Below are 20,430 nucleotides of genomic sequence, written 5' to 3'. Positions count from 1 at the left end.
CATGAGTAGGGATGAGCTCCGCGTTCGTTTCGAACGTATGTTCGAATCGAACATCGGGCGTTCGATCGTTCGTCGAAACTCGAACGAAACGGGTCGTTCGCGCCAAATTCGAATGACGCAAAACGTCCCATAATTCACTGCGGCGTTGAGCGCTGATGATTGGCCAAGCATGCTGTATGTCCCGCATGCTTGGCCAATCACAGCGCTCAAAAAACGAAGAGCCATAATTGGCCAAAGCCAGGGTGGCTTTGGCCAATTATGGCTCAGGGGGATTAGTACACGCCCCACACTATAAAAGGCAGCCTGCACGGCTGCCTTCTGTAGTGTGTTCCAGCTTGTTACAGAGAGCAGATCAGTCAGACAGAGAGAGATAGATAGAGAGATAGAGACGTGTCTTTTCTACCAGATAGATAGATAGATAGATAGATAGATAGATAGATAGATAGATAGATAGATAGATAGATAGATAGATAGATAGATAGATAGAGTAGGAAGTGTAGTCAGTATAGTTAAAACTACAGTTTGTAGAGAATATATTCACATCCTTAGGCGTTGTCAATATATTTATAAACTGTATAGCTCATCTAGTTGATCTATTAGTATCTGTCAGGCAGGAGATAGTTCTACATGCAGTGCTCTAACGTGTTGTATTGCCTGCATTAGGGATTAGCTTGAAAATATTATTCTGAGTTATTGAACGTGTGCTAGTTTAATTGCACACACAGACGCATTACCTGTTACTGCACGTGTGCAATTTATTTGCACACAAGCGCAGTCGCGGTTAATGCAACTGGGCTATTGAATTGCACAGAAACGCAGACATTCTTACTGCGTGTGTGCTGTTTAATAGCAACTAAACGCATTTGGTGTCACTGCGTGTGTGCTGTTAAATCGCATTTGACCACAGTTGCTATTACTGCGTGTGTGCTGTTTAATAGCAACTAAACGCAGTCGGTGTCACTGCGTGTGTGCTGTTAAATCGCATTTGACCGCAGTCGCTATTACTGCGTGTGTGCTGTTTAATAGCAACTAAACGCAGTCGGTGTCACTGCGTGTGTGCTGTTAAATCGCATTTGACCTCAGTCGCTATTACTGCGTGTGTGCTGTTTAATAGCAACTAAACGCAGTTGGTGTGACTGCGACTATTTTGTTACATAACACTTGAGCCAAGTCGCTCTTACTGTGTGGTTGCTATTTAACACCATCTGAACGCAGTTGGTGTGACTGCGACTATTTTGTTACATAACACTTGAGCCAAGTCGCTCTTACTGTGTGGTTGCTATTTAATACCATCTGAACGCAGTTGGTGTGACTGCGACCATTTTGTTACATAACACTTGAGCCAAGTCGCTCTTACTGTCTGGTTGCTATTTAATACCATCTGAACGCAGTTGGTGTGACTGCGACTATTTTGTTACATAACACTTGAGCCTAGTCGCTCTTACTGTGTGGTTGCTATTTAATACCATCTGAACGCAGTTGGTGTGACTGCGACTATTTTGTTACATAACACTTGAGCCAAGTCGCTCTTACTGTGTGGTTGCTATTTAATACCATCTGAACGCAGTTGGTGTGACTGCGACTATTTTGTTACATAACACTTGAGCCAAGTCGCTATTACTGTGTGGTTGCTATTTAATACCATCTGAACGCAGTTGGTGTGACTGCGACTATTTTGTTACATAACACTTGAGCCAAGTCGCTCTTACTGTGTAGTTGCTATTTAATACCATCTGAACGCAGTTGGTGTGACTGCGACTATTTTGTTACATAACACCTGAACGCATAACTATGGCTGGAAGGACAAAGAGAGGCAGGCTCTGCATCTAGAGGTAATGCTGGTGATGGATGTGGTGCATCCTCTTCAGCACGTGGCCGTGGCCGCTCATCCTTCTTTTCGGGAGCTGGCCGTGTTGAGCCTCAACATGCTGAGAAATTAGTTGAGTGGATGACCAAGCCATCCTCATCCTCCTCATCCTCTCTCACACAGACTGATCATAGTTTGTCTGGCAAAGCAGCTGCCAAGGCGTCCTCTACCCTCTGCACAATGGCATCACACAATCCTTCCCTAGTCCCACCGTGTCCTCTTGAGGAGTCCCCCGAACTGTTTCAACACAGTGTTGGGTACATGCTAGCTGAAGATGCGCAGCGTTTTGAAGACTCCGATGACGAAACACTGATAGAGGAAGGCATTGATGTGAGCCCAGGGAGAGGGGGTGGCCGAGAGGGACAACAATCTGGGAGTGATGTTCCCCCAGCTGGAACATACTGCCAGGTTGTCGCCAGTGATGATGAGGGAGGGGATGACGAGGTCATTGACTCTACCTGGGTGCCTGATAGGAGAGAGGAGGAGAAGGAGAAAGAGGAGGACGAGGCACAGGCACATCTCCAAAGAGGCAGGATGCCCTCCAGGGGTCAGCTTAAGGGCAGCACACCAACTGCATTACGTGGCGCTGCTGTGTCTCAACGGTACAGCAAAAGTTCTTTGGTGTGGGCCTTTTTTGAAACCTGTCCATCAGATCGTACCTTTGCTGTTTGCAACATATGTCTCAAGCGTATCTCGCGTGGCCAAAACATCACCGCTTGGGCACCACATGCTTGTCCAGACATATGTCGACCTGCCATGCAGCTCGTTGGCAGGCATACCAAAAAGACCCACACCAAAGACCAAAGCGGTCCTCCCCTTGCCCTTCTGTGACCTCCAACCCCACTAGACCCCCAGTCCTCTCTGCAGCCTGCACCGAAGGTGTAGAAATAGGTGTGTCACAATGTAGTTATGGTAGTACATGCGGGCAATCTACTGATATTACCAGACAAATTTCCCTGCCCCAGCTGCTGCAGCGCCAGAAGAAGTACGCTCCCAGCCATCCACATGCCCAGCGGCTGAATGCTAGCTTAGCAAAATTGCTAGCACTTCAATTGCTACCTTTTCAGTTGGTAGATTCTGCCCCCTTCCGTGAGTTTGTGGAATGTGCAGTACCTCAGTGGCAAGTACCCAAACGCCACTTTTTCTCACGGAAGGCGATTCCAGCTCTCTAACAGCATGTGGAAGGCAATGTCCATGCCTCGCTGGACAGGGCGGTCAGTGGTAAGGTGCATCTTACCGCTGACTCATGGTCCAGCAGGCATGGACAGGGACGTTACTTGTCTTTTACGGCCCATTAGGTGACTCTGCTGGCAGCTGGGAAAGACGCAGGGCAAGGTACAGTAGTTTTGGAGGTTGTTCCGCCACCACGCCTCCAAAACACTACTACTGCTTGTGACACACCTGTGGCCTCTTCCTGTGGTGATGTTGGCTCAGAACCAGCCGTGCTCCGTAGGCGTACGACGTGCTACGCAGGAATGCAGGCCAAGAGATGCCATGCGGTGCTAGAGCTGGTGTGCTTGGGAGACAGGAGCCACACTGGGGAAGAGGTTCTTTCAGCTCTGCAGGGGCAGGCTCAGAGGTGGTTGACGCCACGCCAGCTGAAGCCTGGAATGGTGGTCAGCGATAATGGCACCAACCTCCTCTCTGCCCTGCGACGTGGAAAACTCACCGATGTGCCCTGTTTTGCGCATGTTCTCAATTTGGTGGTGCAGCGGTTCTTGGGTACACTGGCTTACAGGATGTCCTGAGGCAGGCCAGGAAAGTCTGTGTTCATTTCCGGTGGTCATATAATGCCACTGCTCGGCTGACAGACCTCCAGAGGGAATACAACCTGCCCAAGAACCGCCTAATCTGTGACATGCCCACCAGATGGAACTCTACGTTGGCCATGCTGCAGCGGCTGCACACGCAGCAGAGGGCCATCAATGAGTACCTGTGCCAATATGGCAGCAGAACTGGCTCAGGGGAGCTTGGGTTTTTTTCACCACGCCAGTGGGCCTTGATCAGGGATGCATGCACTGTCCTGTCACCATTTGAGGAGGCCACGAGGATGGTGAGCAGTGACAGTGCATGCATCAGTGAGACTGTCCCACTTATTCACATGTTGGAGCACACCCTACGTGGAATAATGGACTGCCTTGAGGCAGAACAGAGGGAGGAAGAGGAGGACTTCCTTACCTCTCAAGGACCCCTTTATCCAGACACTGTTCCTGCTTGCCCACCTGGAACACAGGAAGAGGAGGAGGAGGAGGAGGAGGAGGAGGAGGATTGTATCAGCAGCATGGAGGTGGAGCCTAGCACTCAGCATCAACATCAGCAGTCTTCAAGGGATCATTTACAGTCCCAAGGAACACGTGGACTTTTACGTGGCTCTGCAAACCTACGCTGCATGGCCTCCCTGATCCTGCAAAGCCTGCGTAAGGATCCTCGTGTACGTGCTATCAAGGAGAGGGATCATTACTGGCTGGCAACTCTCCTTGATCCACGTTACAAGAGTAAGGTAACGGATCTTATGTTGCCATCGCAGAGGGAGCAGAAGATGAAACTACTACGGGAGGCCTTGCAGAAGGGTCTGTGCAATGCGTTCCCAGAACCGGGGGGATTACCAAAACCTGGTCCTGGACAATGTCTTGCTGAGGCTTCGGTGAGTCAGAGAAGGAGCGGTGGAGAAGGTGGCCGTCTGACCGATGCGTTCAGACAATTTTTTAGTCCACAGCCCCAAGGTCTGACCGGTTCCAGCAACCATCGCCAGCGTCTGGTTTACATGGTTCGGGAATACCTAGTGGCAAGATCCGACTTGGACATCTTCCCCACGAAAAATCCTCTGGCTTACTGGGTCTTGAGGATGGATCACTGGCCAGAGCTTGCACAGTACGCAATTGAGCTACTGGCTTGCCCTGCATCCAGTGTTCTTTCAGAACGCACATTCAGTGCTGCTGGAGGCTTTGTGACCGATCACAGGGTACGCCTCTCCACCGACTCTGTTGATCGACTGACCTTCATCAAAATGAATCAGGCTTGGATCAACACCGGCTACCAAGCACCTGATGCTGATGTTACTGAATAAGAATTTTGTGTTGAAATATCAGATCCCTTTGAGACTGCTGATGCTGAGTGACTGTCCTGTTGTGCTGCTGATGGAATATCCTTCTCCTCCTCACTTTTCATGCTGTTAGCTAGTAAGAAATGTTGTTTTTCTGTGCTCCGCCACCAGTGCCTAAGGCCTAATTTTTCTGCCCCTGTGTAACAGGGGCGTCTAATAACAATTTTTGATGCAATACTTTGCACAAGGCCTAAGGCACAATTTTTGTGCCCCTGTGTAACAGGGGAGCCTAATAACAATTTTTGATGCAATACTTTGCACGTGGCTCCTTGTTGCGCTCCAATTACAGATATTGGGAGGGGTTGCAGTGTTATGTTGCGCCTACGGACACATTTTTATGCCCCTGTGTAACAGAGGCGCCTAATAACAATTTTTGATGCAATACTTTGCACGTGGCTCCTTGTTGCGCTCCAATTACAGATATTGGGAGGGGTTGCAGTGTTATATTGCGCCTACGGACACATTTTTATGCCCCTGTGTAACAGGGGCGCCTAATAACAATTTTTGATGCAATACTTTGCACGTGGCTCTTTGTTGCGCTACAATTACAGTATGTTTGAGGGGTGCCCTTTTTTCTACAATTTTGCTTTCCCAAAAATATAATGCCACCCCCCCACCACCCCTAAAATAATCGAGATATTGTTCCCACACAGCACGTGCGCAAGCAGTATTAAATTACTTTGTTCTTATAATAATTTAATGTTGTGCAGGGACATTTCTAAACATGTGCCACTACTAGAGACACACAGCAGGTGTGATATTTGAAGGAATTTTTCATTTTTTTTTTTTCACTTTAAACATCATTAAAATCGCTGCTCCGCAAAAACGTCCGTTTTTAAAATATTTTTTTCGATTGATACATGTTCCCTGGGGCAAGACCCGGGTTCTGAAAGACGTTTACCAACATTAAATTGAATATTGGTCTTTAAAATGATCGTTTTTGAATTCGAACGTTCGAGTCCCATAGACTTCAATGGGGTTCTAAATGTTCGCGCGAACCCGCGGTCTGTTCGAACGTTCTGATGCGAACCGAACCCGGGTATGTTCGGCTCATCCCTAGTCATGAGAATAGACCACTGGCCAGAACTCTCCTAGCATGCAATTAAGCTGCTGGGCTGCCCTGCATCCAGCGTGCTTTCCAAACTGGCATTCAGTGCTGCCAGAGGTCTTGTGACTGATAAGAGAGTGCAGACTCCGGGGACCAAGTAACATTTATCAAAATGAATGAATCAATCCTGGATTATCAGCAGCTATCAAGTCACTGATTAAGTGCTTTCTGTATCTGGAATCTCTGAAAGACTGTATAGACTGCCTAGCTTTGTGGATGTTGAGCTCATCTGGAAGAAGTTTTTTGATGTAGGTTTCATGGGCACAATTAACACTCAAGGACCAAGTTTTCCACACCTGTTTGACAAGTGCATATCGTTTACATTTTTCACAGCGAGGTCAATTCTGGATTTCATCAAGAGTACTTCTGTAGGGTTACGGTATGAAGGGACCACTATGACCCAAAGCCCAGTTATTCTGCACCTGTTGCTTCTATCCAAAGTCTGTGAAAGAGACACCAGAATTTATCCCCAAAATCTTGAATCTTGTTCCGAGTGCACTAAATTGTGGCCTCATCATACAGACTGGCTCCCCAAGCTGTTGTTTACAAAATAAAACAAGCTTTATAGATTTTATTTCTTTGGCTTTATAGATGTCATTATTGCTGCATCAGGTTCTATACATGGTAAAGATGTGCCACTTTACAGGCAGATTAAGGGGACCCCCCAGGCACTATATTTAAATGATTTTTTTTATTTTTATTGTTATTTCTCATTTTTAAGGTTTCATTTTAAATATCAGTAAATCACTGGTCATTTAAAAATTATGTTTTTTTACAAACTTTGTGGTCAACATATCTGGAGTTTCTCTGCTGTTTTCCTGTGAAAGACTTTGCCCGGCTAATGTCCCTTCTGGTTTCTGATCCTGTTCTTCTGCCTCCGACTGATTTCCTGTTTTTCTGATTACTGGCTTGTCACTTTGGCTTCTGATCCCTGGCTTATGTTTTGATTATGTTTACTGATCTGTACCATTTTTACCATTACATTAAAAGATGTGATGTTTACTGCATTTCTGTCTCAGTCTGATTCATGGTACCTGACACAGAGAAGTAGTGGCTCTTTCGGGGGTAAGCAATACATAATGTTATGAGAATGTTGAAATAAATGGTCTAATGGATGGGCCTCTTTATGTATACTACCTCCACATAACTGATTATTTTTCATTTCTCCAAGTCTGGCTTTATTTATGTTAAAATAATCTTGATTTATATATATATATATATATATATATTATATTTATATGCAATATTCTCTTGATACTGCACAATGACTATTCTAATTTAAGTTATAAAACAAAGATAATTGCTTTGGTGTTAAAAAAGCAGTTAAACAGGCCCTGCATTTCTAGGACGATATCTTTTTTAACATCGTCTGAATAAGCTAAAAAGGAAACTGTAAATTTATACAGTGCGTCTGGTAAAACTATTTGGCATTTGCATCTTAATGAGTCTTTGGAATGAAGCTGGTCTGAGCTGGTCTTTCCCTTCTCCTCCCAGCTTAAGCTTCCAGTACAAGCATTCTGTGAGAGCAGCCAGCTTACCCTCCCCCACCAGCACATATTACCATCCAAATTCTGTGCTGTCTACTACAAAGGTCATGTGACCCTCATCAGTCTCCCAGGGTGGAGAAGGGGAAGCAGATTGAACCTGTTCTTTGTTAAGAGGTCAAAGCTAGCTCCCAGAGCAGGAAGAAAGAATTACCAACAACATTCTAATAGCTGTGCACTCTGCTTGGATGGATTTCTTCCCCCGAAGCCTTGGAAACTGGCAGTGTACAGTCGAGCAAACAGATCTCCTATATGTCTGACGATAAAACGTACCAGCTCAGAGCTGAAATCCTTATTTATTTCAATGACAGAGATGACAACGAGCGCATTGATTACATAAACAAATGCTAAGCAGACAGATTTATCTAAACAATATTATTTTTCTTATCCAAGATTTATTTAGCGCCAACAGTTTTTGCAATGCTCTACATCTAAGATATAAAGGGAGACAGTATGATTACAATACAGTTCAATACAGAATAGGGAGGCCCTTGCTCATAGAGCTTACAATCTAAAGGGAGGGAGAGGTGTTAGAATAGGTAATAGCTGTGGGGAATGATTTGATGGAGGTGGTCAAAGTACAGTTTTAAGGTGAAGGTGGGGTAGGCATCCCTGAATAAATGAGTTTTCAAGGATCTCCTAGGGCAGACAGGGTAGGATCCAACCTGACGTACTTGGGTATAGAATTCCAGAGAATGGGAGAGGTTCTGGAGAAGCCCCGGAAGTGAACATGGGAGAGAGTATGGAACTAGAGAGCAAGATATCTTGGGAGGAGCATAGAGGTCAATTTAGGCGATACCTGCAGATGAGATTGGTGATGTAGCTGGGAGCAGTGCTATAGATGGCTTTTTATGTGGTGGTTAGTATTTTGAATTGTATGTGTTGGGCAATCAGAAGACAATGAAGGGTTTGGCAGAGAGGGGCATCAGCTATGGATCTGTAGATACTCTGCTTAGTCTAGCAGCAGCATTCACGTTGGACTGAAGAAGGGATAGTCAGTGTCATGGTGAGCCATAGAAGAAGAAGAAGAGGGAGTTGCAAGGAGGAAGATAAGCATGGAGTGAATAACTTGTTTTATGGTGTTGTAAGTTAAGATGGGGCAAATTCTGGAAATATTGCAGAGTTCAAGGTGGCAAGACTTAGCCAGTGATTGGATCTTGGGCCAGAAGGAGCGGATCAGAGTCTAGGATGGCACTTAGCACCTGGTGTGTGCGGAGAGACCAATAATTGTGCTATTGATCTTAATGATAAAGTCATGAGGGGGGATCGTTTAGGAGGAAATATTACAAGCGCAGTTTTTGACATATTTAGTATGAGGAAATAGTGTGACATCAATACTGATAAGCCCCTCAGTGAATCTGTGATACATGTAAAGATTAAGGTGGTAAGCTGGGGAGAAGAGAGATAGATATGGGTCGTTGCAGTAGGAAGGAGGTGTAGAGGTAGAATGGGATAGGCCCAAGGACAGAGCCTTGGGGGTACTCCAACAAAAAGAGGTGAGGAGGAAAAAAGAGTTGCATATGTGCACTGAGATAGGTAGGAGGAGAACCAGGAGATAGCAGAGACATGGAGACCAATGGAGTGTAGTTTATTGAGGAGGAGAGGGTGGTATAGTGTGTCAAAGGCAGCAGAAGGGGTATATTTTCCAACTACAGTCTTTATAGACCACAAATAAACCACGTCTTGTAGACTTTCAGATTGTTAGACAGATGTGTCAATCAATTAGCAGCACCACCATCAGTCATGGGCAGGTGAGGGGTAGATTGCAATTAACCCCACTGTGCTACCAGCTCCTGACCCCTATGTGCCATCTCTCAGACCTCAGATAAGAGCAACAATGCAAATGCATAGCCGAGGGAAGTCCTGGGCTCCTCTGTGGCTGTGAACTGAGAAGACTTTCCTCACTCTGCCACTATATCTGTGGTCTAGTGAGTGTACTTTATGGAGGGTAGATGTGTGTTAGTTACTCCCAGTGGCGGCTGGTGCTTGATAATGCTGGGGGGAGGGTGGAAAAATACAACACCCTCCACAGGGGGGAAAGAATGCACTGAACACCCTTCACGCGGCCGGCCTGCTTACCTGCTCAGGATGAGTCCGATCTCCCCCTCCCCCCTTCCCTGTCCAAGCCGGGGAGTGCTGGATGGCATCAATGTCACAGTGGCGGCTGGTAGGTCGATCAGTCTTCTCTTCCGGCCATCTCTCTCCTCCTCTTCCCTCCTCCTTCCTCCTCCTCCAAAGCATCCAATAGGGTCGCCTGATGTTTTGGCCAATCGGAAAACCGTTTTTCACGACCAACTTCCTTATTGGAGAGAGAATTAGTGTAAAAATATAGAATTTTCATGCGCTTTATTATACAACTGGGTGGGCTCGGAACACAGTACCCCCCGAGACCACCTTTTTTTAAGCCTATTAGAGCCTCTGGCTCTAATCACATGTTTCAACCCCTCATTGGAATCCATGCATCCTGTATGTAGATCAGGGGACCGGATGCATGGATAGGGGGCAGTGCCACGTGCACCTGATGGACAGGCTGCCACTGGTTACTCCTGACCTCTGCACTGTGTGTTACTTACTTCTGATCCCTGCGCTTTGTTTTATCTGCTATTGACCTGTGAAATCTTTGTTCCTTACTACTGACCCCCTGCACTGTGCCTTAAAAACTACTGACCCCCTACCTCTTTGTTACATACTACTGATCCCTGCATTCTGTTTTAATAACTACTGACCTTTGAACTCTTTGTTACTCCTGACTCCTAAACTCTGCATTACATACTACTGACTTCTGAACTCTGCATTACTTACTCCTGACCCCAGAATTGTGCATTACAAGCTATTGACCTCTGCACCCTGCATTATTCACTCTTGACCTCTGCACTCTAGGTTACATATTACTGACCTCTAAACCCTGTGTTACTTATTCCTCACTTCTGAACTCTGCCTTACTACTGACCTCTGAACTATGTGTTACATACTTCTGGCCTCTGAACTTTGCATTACATACCACTGATACTTGAACTTTGCATTACTTGTGAGGAGATAGGGGGCGCTACAGATGATAAAATACCTTGATATACATAAGTAAATCGAGATAAATTAATAAATAAATAACAATCAGCAAACAGTGAATGATCGTAAATGGTTAGGTGATAATAAAAATAATGATAATGTCCATCACAGTGCAAAACTCCCGATTGGGAGATATATTAAAACAATAATGTGCAAAAAAAGTCCATAAATTAGGTGTAAGTTGATAATAAGCTGGTGCTCGGAGGATAATTCCACTTAATCAATAAAAGTTTCCACCTCCACCAAAAGAGAGAAGCAATCACTGCCAAAAAGTGCTCAAGGATGGCACCTTACCGCAAGATGTTGACCAATTTAATTAAAAAGAGGTCAATATAGGCATAAAGCATAAACCATGGATTCCAGGCGCAGCTCTTGTTCACTTGATTCCACCAAACTCCACACCACATGAAGTAGACCAGAAAGAAGAAAAAAACGCCATAGAATAATATTGTTTTATTAAAAGAATGTAAAAACAGATAGTGCCAAGTGGCCCCTTACTTTGGTTGGTGCCTTTCCCCGGCACTGAGGCTGATCAGCGTTGAATGTTAGAGTGGAGAGACGATTCCACGCTCAGGAAGCCTGCAAAGACAACATGCGTTCATCCTCCCGGATCCAGAGGGCCATCGCGACCGGAAGTGTGTTGATTTTGCGTGACCAGACGCCTCGACGTACGTTTCCTGTTTACCACGTCGTCAGAAAGCGTCACTGGTCACGCACTCGGCCTATCATATAGGCCCGTCAATCAAATAAATGAATATCATACAATATAAAATTATAACACATATAACAATCATAGATAAATGTGCACAAATCATATATGAGTCCCTCTGTGAGGAGGAACAAAGAATGTGCCTAGCTGGCACGTGATGCAGGTGATCTCTGCACCTGCTGATTGGTAACAAAACACAATACTGTAGTGACCAAATGAGTATTAAGTGTAAAAGTTCATCAACATCTAAAAATCGATCGGGTGAATGAGTGAATAGATGCAAATGCGTGACTTCTTCAGTGTGATAGTCCCACCACCGAAAAAAATGCAGGCTTACCGGAAAACGTTGACCGACGATGACATATGCCACCGAAGGTCAAACAAAGCTTTGTATGACGGATGTCATGAACGATCCTTGGCAGGAATCATGTGCCAAACCGGTCAAAGAATATTTCAATGGGATGGGTATATAGAAGCAAGCTGGAAACTGTACTTGTAATGGAATCCCCAAACTGGTTTGCTCAGTATGTTAATGGTGTATATAGAAAAGAGAGAAGAGTGGCCACATAGCGTAATTCCGTTTGATAGATTACAATTTTATTTTTATTCACAGCTGTCAAACTTACATGTGGCTGGAATTTAAAGAGCTCTTGCATGCAAATGGGGTGGCAGTGGAGTCCTCCCGACGCGTTTCGTGGTCAAAGCACATCGTCTGGGGTCAATCAATCAAATAAGTGGGAGGGATTAAGCGTGTGACAGCCTCTGTCCCGGTTCAAGCAACCGCACATTTGACTCCATTAGTGGCAGCTAGAAAAAGCCACATTACAATACATAACCACAACAACATACAGACGAGTACATATTAATTATCTGAATCACTAGACTACCATATCTATTGGTCAAATTAAACTAATGGTGTAAACTACACAGGGAGGTTTTTGTACAAATAATTCTTGCATGATCACAACATGCTCCAACCACTTGTTATTGATCTCAACTACTTGCTGCCTTGTGGCTCACTCCATAAGTTGTATGTGTTTCATCTGTTTGGTGATTAAGTGCCACCCCAAGTGATTAATATATAGCTATTTTAGTGGTGTAGTTAAGCTGTGTAGCCCTAGCTTAAAGTGGAGGTTCACCCGAAAAGTTAATTTTTAACATTAGATTGATGCTCATTTTGTCAAGGGGAATCGGGTAGTTTTTTTAAAATCGAAGCAGTACTTACCGTTTTAGAGAGCGATCTTCTCCGCCGCTTCCGGGTATGGGCTGCGGGACTGGGCGTTCCTATTTGATTGACAGGCTTCCGACGGTCGCATACATCGTGTCACGAATTTCCGAAAGTACCCGAACGTCGGTGCGCAGGCGCCATATAGAGCCGCACCGACGTTCGGCATATATGTGATAGAACACAGTGCTAAACTCTATAAACAATTGTAGCACTACCCCTGAAGGAGCTGCTGGTTTGTTTTGGGTGGCATGTTACCTTGTGGCTCCTCTGCCGTCTAGGGGTGTATGGTGAAAGTAGTAGTAATGGAATGTCCATGACAAGTGTCTTTTTCTGTGCTCTTTAATACCCAGCCGGGTGAAAACAATAAAACTTATGGTGAAGAGTAGATTCAGCAGAAGGGCAAATAGCAGATTCAGGCATAGCAATAGGGAAACAGTCCTGCTCCCAAAAACACTTTCTTCTTTGCCACTCTAGCCAGAGTGGGTTTAGTGTACCTGGACAGGCCTCTCTCACTGACCTGGCAGCCAGAGTATCACTCTGAACGTAGGGAAAAGTCTCTGGATTCACCTGTTAAAGTTCGGAGCTCAGCTGAGGATCCAGTTATCAGTGGCCATTTATACAAGCTTGTTTGACCCATTGAACATAGGTTTCTCTGGGTTCAAACACTTCGGTAAGCCTCCCATATACTGGTGGCGGTCTTTTTCACTTCACCGTGTTTTGATTTCTTCACATTTGGACTTTTTCACTAAGTTTGAATTTTTACTTCATTATTGTATAGACCTTCAGTCGTTTATGGTTGCTCTTTTTGAGCCTATTCAGAGATATGCGTTTGTTATGATCGTGTGTGGGCTTTACGTTTTTTTTTTGTCTTCTAAAAAACGACCAAAAAAAATTTCGAACATGCTTCAATTTTTTATGTCGTTTTTCAAAATGTCATTTTTTGTGTCATAAAAAAATGATCGTGTGTGGGCTAAAACAACGTTTAAAACAACGTTTTTAAACCCGCGCATGCTCAGAAGCAAGTTATAACGCGAGCTTGAATGGAACAGAGTGCCGTCGTACGTGTTGTACGTAACCGCGCTTTGCTAGAGCATTTTGAAAAAACGATGGTGTGTAGGCAACGTCGTTTTTTAAAATGAAGTTTGAAAAACGTTGTTTTTTTTCATGAGAAATAACAACGTTTTTTTAAAAGACAAAAAACGACCGTGTGTACGCGGCATAAGACAGGAGACATTTTAGTGGCCCAACCATCAGGTAAAAATAAGAAAAAAAATATATTGTAGCCACAACATCCAAGGACTGGCACGTCGTTTTGTTTTGGGGGTTAAATACACTTTAAATCACCATTACGGTATGGCAGCCAGCAATAAACATTTATATTAAAATCTCCTTCAGTTATTAGACTTTTACTATAAATAATGGAAGGAAGCATAATCCCATAGATGCCTTACAGGCTGTTTTCTCAAGTCAGCTTGAAACTCTGACCCTGTCATCTTTTGCTGCGTCCACAGAGTCTTTTCCAAGTACAGTATTATCAAATTGTTCCTCCTTGGTCTCGTAAATGCTTTTATTTTAGAGGCTCCTTCTTTGGTAATTGTAGTAAGACCATAAATCACCACGCAATTCATGCTGACAGTTATTTATAACATAGCTCTGTTCTTCCAGTCTCTTCAAACTTCATGTACAAAAAAATTACCAGAAACTTATTATATGAGCTCTCAGTATAAATTTTACAGTAGATATTCCTTAGAGATCATGACATCTCCATAAATCTGCATGTAAAATACAAGTCTGCCTGGAATGCTATAATAAGGAAATGATTAACATAACTACATGAAGAGGATTCTTATAATAAAGTATGCAAAGAAACAAACTGCAGTATTCAGTAGTTTAATTCTTTGGCGTTAATTCTTAAATTGTATTTAAACCCAAACACATACTAGATGTTGTTTATAAGTTCCTGGAATGACAAAAAGTTTAATTTGTTTTTAATATGGTACATACAAGATGGACCTCTTGGTGGTCTTCTTGGTAAAAATAAAAAATGTACAGCTGTAAGACAGTAGACAACACCAGTTTTTTTATGGCCTAACGCTTTAACTGTGTTAACTCTGGGAAACTATATCCTCAGAGGAACTATTAATGTTTACATGTAAACCAGAGACTGTCCTTTAGGACCTATTGTGATCTATAGGAACATTCCTACCACAGTAAAGCCATCTGGAACAGCTAATACAAATTTGTGATGAATCCAGTCTGACTTATGGACAATCATGTGACCTAGCCAGTTCCAATATTAGGCATATTTCACTAGCCAGAGTAGAGTTATACCCATAAAGTGACCTACTGGCTGTATTGTCTGATGTACTGTATGTTATGATCGAAGGCTTATGTAGCTTACTAGCCCACTTGGCAAACACTTCATGTGGTAAGCCCCTATTGGATTCATTCAGTATTCCCTTTCTTCTATAAGGTAACATTCAGGATTGTTTTTAATTGATGTTGCATGTGCTTTTCATCCTTGGAAGGTAGTAGATTTCTGCCTACACAACATCCATTACATAAAAACAATGATAAACCTCCAACCTCATCCCAATAACACCTCTTCTATGGTTTTGATCCCAATTTTTTTTAGCATATAGTAATACATGTATTTCCGCTAGTAAAATCCAGTAGGGAAGATAAGGGAGGCTGTAAACTCTATACACATGGTATGCATTTCTTACAGAGATGAGTGGTATTAGATATGTGCACTGCCGAAAAATTTGTCCCTTTTCGTTTCATTCGTTTGTTTATTTATTTTTTGTCTTTTGGGTCATTCGTTTTGTCCGAAATTCATTATTTCGAATAAATTCGTAATTTAGTAAGAATTTGAATTCATTATGTTCCATCTGTTTAGATGTGGTATTCGAAATATTCATAAGGTATAAAATTCAAAAATTTGTGAATTTGTACATTTGGAAATTCGGAAATTCAAAATAATTACTAACTAACTAATAATAACTAACTATTAAATTATAGGTATTGAAATTTCCTTTAAAATGTGTCTGTTTATGAACGTAACAAATACGAATTTATCCGAAGTTATAAAAATATCCGAAATAACGAATGCTGCATCTAAATGATAGGAACGTAACAAATTAATAATAATAAATAATAATAATAAAAAGTTAATATTATCAGTTATTATTTAATTTGTTACGTTCCATTCATTTAGATGCAGCATTCTTAATTTCGGATAATTCGTAACTTCAGGTAAATTTGTATTCGTTACATTCATAAACAGCCAAATTTGAAAGGACATTCCAATACCTATAATTTAATAGTTAGTAATAGTTATGATTATTAGTTAGTTATAATTTTCGGGTTTTCAAATTTTCGGATTTTCATTCTTATTTTTGGATTTTCTTTCTTTTGAATTTTCGGATTTTCATATTTTTCGAATTTATGAATTTTTCAAATTTACGAATTTTCAAATTTACAAATTTACGAATTTTCAAATTTTTAAATTCACAAATTTTCGTTTTTGGAAAAATCTGTTAAATGGGTTTTTGTTAATTCGAATGATTCTGGATTAACAATTTGTTGAATTTCATCAAAAAAATAATTTGGAACTAAACTAATTGCACAAGTATTATATCTAAAAATGTACATATAGTTAGTAGTTGAACATAATTACATAAAAACACATTACATCTATTGTATACCTATCCATATTATATAGGGTACATGAGTGTTACTCGCAATTTAACTATGTATATGGAAAAAGTGCGCAAGCTTTAATCTAAAACTATGCTTAAAGGGTACAAACAAAAAATTCAGGGAGGGTTGTGGAGGACCAGAAAGGGAACAGGCACTACCAATGACCAAGCCAACAGTGAACAGTACATTCACAATCCAAAGAATGTAAATGGTAGTATATAACTAATCGTTGTCCTTAAATTTCTACAAACTTACCAAGCTGGATCAAACCCTTATCTAGGATGTAGATAAGGATGTGTAAATAAGACTAACCCCTCTAAATGTTATACTATGCACACTATATTTTAAAATGCAGGGGCTGGCAACCCGTCGATTGCAATCTACCTGTTAACCTTAAGCAGGAGGCAGATAGACCGTGAACAGGTCCATGCGCCACCAACCCCCACCTTTTAGTCCTTCTTCCCCCAGGCTCCTCTGCCATCGCTCTCATCCTCATGGTACAGCGTGGGAGCTGGCCAAATTAGCTTTTCAAGTTAGCTGGCAACTTGTTTTTATGAAAAGTCACTGCAGCAGCTCCTGCTCTTGCCCTCTGTCCAGGAAATGTGCTTCCTTCCACTCTTTCCTGTGTACATGTGCATCGGATTATGCTTGTATTGGGGGTGATGTTAAGAAAGCAAAGTACACTGCTCTGGGGGGGGGGGGGCAGAGGACACTGCTATATGGGGAAGGTGTGGATCAGTGTAAATTGCTATGTTATTGGGAAGGGCAGAGGACACTGCTATAGGAAGTAAGGGGAAGCAGAGGAAACTTGTATGGAGAGGGCAGAGGACACTGCTATGGAGGGGGCAGGGGTCACAGCTATGAGGGGGGGAAGGGTGCAGAGAACACAGCTATGTGGAAAGAAGGTGTGGCAGAGAACACTGATATGGGGGGAAGGGGGGCAGAGGACACTGCTATGAGGAAAGGGGGAGGCAGAGCACACTACTGTAGGGGGTGACATTAAGGGTGCAGAGGATACTGCTATGAGGACAGAAGAAACATTGGTGAGGGGAGGTGATGTGAAGAGGACACTGCTATAGGCAGGGCCAGCATAAGGCTGCTTAGGCAGCCGCTTTAGGGAGCTATAGGGGTGGGCGGGCTAGTCAAATCTGAAGCCACTTATTGGGAATTCAGATTTTTAAAATACCTGTCTTCCAACCAGCCCCTTTATTTTCCTCCTGCTTACAGGTGGTGCAGGAGGAAAATCCAGGAGATCGGTTCCCATAAATGCCCACCCAACAGGCTTCTTAAAAATGTTTTAAAAATAATAAAAAATAAGTTGTAAAAAAGAATACAAATAAAAAATACTCCATCCATTGCCCTACTGACAAAATATATTGTCTTACTGACACCAGCCTCTGCCCTACTAATACTACTCCACTGACTGACACTGTACATATAAGTAGGGATGAGCTTCGAGTTCGAGTCAAACTCATGTTCGACTCAAACATTGCCTGTTCGGCAAACAGTGAACAATTTGGGGTGTTCGCGGCAAATTCGAAAAGCCGCGGAACACCCTTTAAAAGTCTATGGCAATAATCTAAAGTGCTAATTTTAAAGGCTAATATGCAAGTTATTGTCCTAAAAAGTGTTTGGGGACATGGGTCCTGCCCCAGGGGACATGTATCAATGCAAAAAAAAGTTTTAAAAACAGCCGTTTTTTCGGGAGCAGTGATTTTAATAATGCTTGAAGTGAAACAATAAAAGTGAAATATTCCTTTAAATTTCGTACCTGGGGGCTGGGGGGTGTATAGTATGCCTGTAAAGTAGTGCTTGTTTCCCGTGCTTAGAACTGTCCTTGCCCAAAGTGTCATTTCTGAAGGAAAAAAAGTCATTTAAAATCGCGACTATAATGAATTGTCAGGTCCCGGCAATACAGAGAAAAGTCATTCATAAAAAATAAAAATAAAATAAAGCGCAGAGCTCCCCAAAAATTCAATTAGCAGGCCCTTCAGGTCCAGTATGGATACGAAAGAGCACCCCCCCTCTTGAACCGTACCAGGCCACATGCCCTCAACATTGGGAGGATGCTTTGGGGTCTGTGACTCCTCAAAGCACCATGTCCCATGTTGATGGGGACAAGGACCTCATCCCCACAACCCTTGCCCGGTGGTTGTGGGGGTCTGCGGGCGGGGAGCTTATCGGAATCTGGAAGACCCCTTTAACAAAGGGGACCCCCAGATCCCGCCCCTCATGTGAATTGGTAATGGGGTACATTTCACAAAGAAAGTGTAAATAATTGTAAAAAAACACACAGACACCGTTGGGAAAGTCCATTATTAACCTCTTCCTTACCGGACCATTATAAAATGACGCCAGCAGGAACCCTCCCTCGATCTGGGTGGACGTCATATGACGTCCTTTCTTCTCGGTAATCTAGGGCGCGCACTCGTGACCCAGTGTGCGTGCCCGGGAGCCGCGATGTCCGGGACCCGCGATTGCCGGTGATCACGGCAGGAGTGTGGATCTGTGTGTGTAAACACACAGATTCACCTCCTGTCAGAGGTGAGGAGACCGATGCTGTGTTCCCAGTACAGAGGAACACACATCGGTCTCCTCACTTTGAGAGTCCCCTCCCCCCTACAGTTAGAACACACTTTAGGGAACATATTAACCCCTTCAGCACCCCCTAGTGTTAACCCCTTCCCTGCCAGTCACATTTACACAGTAATCAGTGCAGTTTTATAGCACTAATCGCTGTATAAATGTGAATGGTCTCAAAAACGTGTCAAAAGTATCCAATGTGTCCACCGCAATGTAACGGTCACAATAAAAATTGCAGATCTCCACCATTACCAGAAAAAAAAAAAAAATGCCAAAAATCTATCCCCTATTTTGTAGACGCTATAACTTTTGCGCAAACCAATCAATATACGCTTATTGCGATTTTTTACCAAAAATATGTAGAAGAATTCGTATCAGTCTAAACTGAGGGAAAAAAAGTTTTTTAAAAATTTTTTTTTTATATTTATTAAATCAAAAATTAAAAAATATTGGGGGTTATCCACAAAGCCGCGGCGCAACGTAACTTTTCGGATTTAAGTTACTCCGCCGCAAAATTCCCAAGTTAGGTGCCGATCCACAAAGCACTTACCTGGAATTTTGCGGCGCTGTAACCTAAATCCGTCCGGCGCAAGGCGTTCCTATTCAAATGGGCGAGTCCCATTTAAATTAGGCGCGCTCCCGCGCCGGACGTACTGCGCATGCTCCGTCGGGTAAATTACCCGACGTGCATTGCGCTAACTGACGTCGCTCCGACGTCATTTGCTTAGACGTTAACGTAAATGGCGTCCAGCGCCATTCACGGACGTCTTACGCAAACGACGTAGAATTTAAAATTCGACGCGGGAACGACGGCCATACTTAACATGGCTTAAGACAACTAGGGCTTAGCCCTAGTTTTACGCGGCGGAACTCGACGTAAACGACGTAGATTTAGAGCGACGGGCCCGTCGGAGCGTTCGTGGATCGCCGTAACTGGTCATTTGCATATTCTACGCCGGCCGCAATGGCCTCGCCACCTAGCGGCCGGCCTAGAATTGCATCCTTAAGATCCGACAGTGTAATTCAATTACACATGTCGGATCTTCGTCCTAACTATGGGAAACTGAGTCTGTGGATCAGTTCCATAGTTAGGACCAGGGATACGACGGAGTAACAGCAGTTACTCCGCCGTATCTCTTTTGAGGATCTGGCCCATTGTGTTTTTTTTAAAATTGTCACTCTTCTTTTGTTTATAGCGCAAAAAATGAAAACCGCAGAGATGATCAAATACCACCAAACGAAAGCTCTATTTGTGGGGGAAAAAAACATAAAGATTTCATTTGGGTACAGTGTTGCATGACCGTGCAATTGTCATTCAAAGTGCAACAGCGCTGAAAACTAAAAATTGGCCTGGGCAGGAAGGGGGTGAAAATGCCCTGTATGGAAGGGGTTAAAAAAAAATCCAGCGGTGGTAATCCACCCTCAGTCTCCGCTCCGACGCTGTCGGTATCCTGTGACGGGTGAATTCCTCTCCGGGGTCCAGCGATGAGAAGATCTCCTCTTCATCCAGGAACAGGATC

The sequence above is a fragment of the Rana temporaria genome, chromosome 2 (assembly GCF_905171775.1).
Source record: "Rana temporaria chromosome 2, aRanTem1.1, whole genome shotgun sequence".
NCBI classification, from domain to species: Eukaryota; Metazoa; Chordata; class Amphibia; order Anura; family Ranidae; genus Rana; species Rana temporaria.
Note: the sequence above shows the minus strand (reverse complement) of the source record.